Source organism: Octopus bimaculoides, chromosome 12, assembly GCF_001194135.2.
Source record: "Octopus bimaculoides isolate UCB-OBI-ISO-001 chromosome 12, ASM119413v2, whole genome shotgun sequence".
Taxonomy (NCBI): domain Eukaryota; kingdom Metazoa; phylum Mollusca; class Cephalopoda; order Octopoda; family Octopodidae; genus Octopus; species Octopus bimaculoides.
The window spans coordinates 6,583,466-6,589,451 of NC_068992.1; positions in this window are offsets into that span (position 1 = coordinate 6,583,466).

Genomic DNA, 5,986 nt, shown 5'->3' on the forward strand with positions numbered 1-5,986 from the left:
TCTCTGTCTCTCTTTCTCTCTCTCTCTCTCTCTCTCTCTCTCTCTCTCTCATATATATATGTATATATATATATATGTAAATATAAGAGGGGCGGGAAAACATAAATCAAAATGTTGGTAAATACACACAAGGAGTTTTCTACTTCTACCATGATGACAGGAAAATCATGAAAAATCTCGGTCGTTGGCTTCCGCTACATCTCCATCACCTCAGAGCCGGGTGTCAATTAAGATGGTAAAGTTGAGGAGGATTTATATGAGGAGAAAGAAGTAGGACCGATGTGCATAAGACAGGCAAGCAGAAGGCTCCTGCTGAAAACCGCATCAATAACTTAACATAATATGAAATTAACCCAAAAGCTGTTGGATGGTTTTTTTGGGGGGTTTTTTTTAACATGACCCAAATACTAACTGACGTGTTTCGACGCTGAAATTCACAGATCTTTGTGCAACCAATAAAAATTGTGATATCCTTAGAGGATCTATATAGCTATTTTGGGTTAAATTCAGAAGAGGTTCGAGAGAAAATTGGTTCCTATAGTACGATCCCTCGCGAAAAGCAGGATTCCAATAATAACCGAAGAACAATTCTATAAAGAGATTTTTTTCGACTGTCCCGACCCAAGACTTGCTCACTTATATATTTGGAACAAGAGATTACGTGAAATAGAAAAAGAAACTTAAGGAATGACAGATGCAGAAAGCGCTGATCTTCGCTGAAGTGCTTTTTGTACTTGTGTGTAGGTCGTTTACCCGATTTGTATTTTCACTTATTTCGATTTAAATTATATCTTGTTTTAATTATAGCATATTTTGAATAATTTTATATTTATTCAATGATTTATCACGTATAACCAACGTCCATCACATAAACGTCATTATTCCTCTCAACATCTTTATATAGCAATGTTCTTTTCCATACCTTTTCATATTATATTTATATATAAGGCGGCGAGCTGGCAGAAACGTGAGCACGCCCGGCGAAATGCTTAGCGGTATTTCGTCTGCCGTTACGTTGTGAGTTCAAATTCCGCCGAGGTCGACTTTACCTTTCATCCTTTCGGGGTCGATAAATTAAGTACCAGTTGCGTATTGAAATCGATCTAATCGACTGGGCCCCGCCCTCAAAATTTCGGGCCTTGTGCCTAGAGTAGAAAGGAATATTATATTTATATGTAAAAGCCCATGTGGCTAATAAATAACAAACTATCATCATCATCACGATTTTCATTGTTACTTTCGAAAAGTCGAAGGCAGTTACTGTCGAGGTAACACATATAATTAGCTTGCTTTTCATTTATTATTATTATTAGTCATCCTATTAAATTCATTTCATTTTCCACCGAAGTATCTATTTTTAAAAATAACTTACAATCGCAGAGCAACTACAACGAACAAACAAATACATACATAAAGAGACAATTCAAGTTAAATAACGATGTTATTTCTAAAAGTATTCCATTAAAATCAGAAATAAGACAAGAAAGAAAACGTCGATATAGAGAAGTTTAACTTAGTATACTCTCCGATCATTAAAGTCATTTAAACCGTTCTTAAAAAAAAAAAAGAAAGCAAAAACTTTTTGAAAACCTTTTTCCATCATTATCTTTTCTGCCGGTAGCCTAGTCGTATATATATACATATATACATTACACACACATATGTATGTGCGTATGTGTGCATCAATATTATAGGTCTGTATTGTCAATACTTGTTGTATATATATATATATATATATATAATTATATTATTGCGTATTATTTTTATTATTATTATATCTATATCTATATATATATATAGAGAGAGAGAGATAGATAGATATAGATATATATCTACTATAGTCCTATACTATATGTTTCGTATTTTCTCTCTTCGTTACTATATGCAAGATGTGTGTATGAGTGAGAATAAATGTATGTGTGTATATTTTTGAGTACATGTGTGCATTATGTCCCTACACTCCTATGATTTAGAACACTTTCTCGAAAGATGGATCGGTTGGGAAAATCAGCAATTTCTTTCGTTGCTTATGTCCACCATTCATTACATCGTATCGAAATCAAGATTCCTCTTCGTTTAATTATCCCTAGAAAAAAAAGACAGAGTTTTTTCTGAAATAGGGGACGACCGATCTACAGTTTCAGTACTTTCTTAATGATTTATATCTCAGAAACTCGATCAGAAGAACATCGCAAGACATCAAACTGGTTCATGCACGGCCCTTTTATCCTGGCCCCTTTGACTAAACGTTTGTTGTTTCACCTTTGAGAACTAGTAGTCTAATCCTCTTCAAATTACTTTGATAGACCTTCAAAAAACAAAAAAAGGAACAAATACAATGAGTAATGTTGTTCACTATTTCGAGGGTAAAAAGACGAGATGGTCACACCTGCCATATCTCTGGATATAGGCCCGATGAAGATTCTTCTAAGGACAACAGCCAGAACAAGATAAACAAACAATAGTATCATTTAATTATGCCATCCTCATAATCATCTTCAGCATGGTTAATGGCATAAATCCTTATTTGATGTGATAGCTGTACGGCATATACATATTTGGGGGTGGCCGGCCAATCAAATTAGTGGCCGCCCTTACATGTTTCGACTGTTGTTCTTACTACGATGCTGATGCGGCTTATACCACCAAGCCTCAGGGCAGCACTCATTGAACAGACCAATGATCAAGAAAGTTGGAAACGAGACTGCACAGTATTTTTTATTTTAAAAACATAGCGTTCTTAGTAATATTACATTATCCAAAGTGCTTTAGTAGGATTTGAGTGCGATATGGCTACTATTTCTAGAAGATTGAGCAGCTGTATAATGATACATACGTAATGCTATAGTGTTACGGTTTCCAATGTCTCCGACACTATCGATTCACCATCCACATTTTAAAATTTAATTTAAGATTTTCATTTTGAACATTGATTTTAAATGCTGTATTGCCAATTATGAGTTACAAGAAATTTCACTCATACATTAAATGATATAGAAATACGTGGTTCTTATACACTTTATTTATTTTCCTTCTCATTCGCTAAATTTTGGTTCTGCTTTTATGGCGGAGTTATAATCTAAAATGCTGCTTACTATTTCTAACATTGGGATAGCACACTCAGAGGGACGAAAGATATTTGCGAATTTAAAGAAACGCTGGCTAACTTTTACAGTGTTGTCACTAATTACAAAAGTGAACTACACGATCCTACCGTTCCTCTCTTATCAACCAACGTGATAGCTTCAATGCAGTAGCTCCGCCAAAAATATTTCAGATATACTCTACTATTTTAAATAGAGTTCTTGATTATAAAAATTTAAAAAAATAAAACATGTTTGATGGTCACAGCTGAAGCGCTTCTGAGCATATGCCTGCTTCACCAAGACAACTTTTGGGTTATATATCAATCACATGTTTTCAGCCTGGTGGATTTTAAGAAGCCTAGAACTTTGCAATTACACTGTCTTAAACATGAAATATAGCAGTATACGAACTATCGGCTCTTCAACCGTATGCCCTCTGTCTTTTGATTTAGTCAGCTGTGGCACAAATTTCTCATTTATCTTAAATTTTCTGTGTTAAACTAAATAAACAAGTATGTTGTCTCATAACAGGTACCCTCTGTAAAATAGTAGATTAACAGGAATAAAAAAACAAGAATAACTTATAAATCGGGTTTCAACCTGTTAGAAAAACGCTACAAAATTTCAAATCTTTTCCCTCTGTCTTAGAAAACAAAGTTATAAGCAATCAGGAAAATTTAGTTCCAGATTCATTATATTGTCATCTTGTCTTCGTTATAATTCTATTTACTCTCGGCACTTGTCTTGACTGCGAAAGTTGAAAACAAAGTTCAACTCGACAAGATTTTAACTAAATACCACTGGGCATTTTCTCCGACTCTCTATTGATTTTACCAATCTATTGCTGTAACATAAGGACTGGATAGGTACGGCTGAAACGTCTTTCATCGTCAAGTCTGTCCAATCAAGTATGTCTTGGGGCTAAACAACAACAACATAGTAAATTAACATTGAGATTATCGATTAATTCTTGAATATGATATTTCAACGTTGTATTGGCTACTACCAACTACAATCCATTAGTACATATAAATATAGATGTTGGCTCGCATTTATATATCTATATTGTTAATCTTCTTAATGTCAATTTTAGAGCTTAGAATTGATAATCCCTATTTTCTCTGCACTTTAAAGATTACATGGAGCAGAAATATTCATTATGAAGATAATAGATTTATCACAAGCAACAAATCCGCCTTTCAATCAATCTATTAATTGCCCAAGTTCTAGGATTTTGTATGCAGTAGTCTCAAAATGGAATGCGTTAACATTTAAGCAGACGCAAACCTTTTGGATGGTGTAAATAACAATACGATTAATTGCTAGAAACACAAGAGGTGCACGGTTCGATTTTTGGCAGTGAGAATTAACATCTAAGTAGACGTAAAGCTTCCCTGCTGTGTAAATAAACAGCATGATTGACAGCTCGAAATACAAGAGATATACGGTTTGATTCCACTCAGTGAGAGCTAACATCTAAGCAGATCTGAACTTTCTGTGAAGTGTAAATAATAGCACAACTGTGTTCGAAACACACGAGGTGCGTGTTTCGATTTCTGTTAATTAGTAGCAGGAGAACCATGGTCGAGTAGATTAATGATCAAAACTCTTTTAAAGTGAGAAGAGTGTTAATTTGAATTTGGCTGCTATGTTTAGCTAGCTTTGAAGCGGCCTTAAAGCCTCTCACTTTGGCTCCGGATTTAGCCAATGTTTCTTGCAAGTCAAATGACCAAATAGTAGTTCCTTCGTTCGTCCCTCGTCTCTTCCTTTGAGAGAGATTTCTTTCCTATCAACGCTACTGTTGATTCTGTTTATCTCCTCCGAACGAAGGAAAACCAAGTAGACCTCGTCGGAGGAAATTGACCTTAGAACTTAAAAAGCGGGAGCAAATATTGTAAGGCTATATCTGACGTTAATTCGTTTAGTCTACGTTATGTCTTGAGTTCAAACCATACTGGCACAGCCTCTATCTTCCCTCCAACACCAACCTTATGCTAATGTCAAAAATCAATATCTAAAAAGGAAGCAAGACTCGATGCTCTCTACTGACAAGTGCTCTGTTAATTCTTGCTTCTACAACTTGTATGAACTTAATATCAATAAACCAACTGTCCCTTTGACTTCCGCTCTCTACTTTCACACTATTTGCAATATATAAACACATATGTTCACGACGAAGAAAATTTCATTATTGAATTTAAGTTTGCTTAAACGGAAAACAATCTATATTAAACTGTCAGGCCACACTTAATTTAAATATTTATGTATTTCTCCCCACTCTTTCTCTTTCTCTTTTTCTCTCCCCCTCACTCTACGATAATCCGCTGTCGACATTCCTTCGATTAAATAGACATATGGTTGAACAGTTCAACTCCTGCTTACCATATGTCTATCTATACGATCAATAAATCGATATTAGTACTCGTTATTATTGTTACTTAGCCCCAGGTCAGAACTGACGAAGCAGACTTATGATCAAAGAAAATCCAGCTGTGACAATTAATGTTATAGTTTGTTTCCTTCTAGATATTGTAACATAGACTATATTATCCAATGTGATCTTTCATCTTTGAAGAACTTATGGTGTGATTTGAGGGAGATTTGACTACAGTTTCTAATAAGTTGAGCAACCGCACATAGGCTCCATTGCTGGCTTGTCTTTGCAATAAATACACAACCATCAAAATTTCTTATTTAATTTAATTTTGCTGAAACGTAAAACAATATATTACACTGTCAAGCTATACTTAATTTAAATATTCATCCATACATCCATGCGCTTCCTCTCTCCTTCTCTCTCTTTTTCGATACACACACACACACATCTATATACATCTATATATACACACACACATTCATACATACATTATGTATATATGTATATATGTATATATATATAT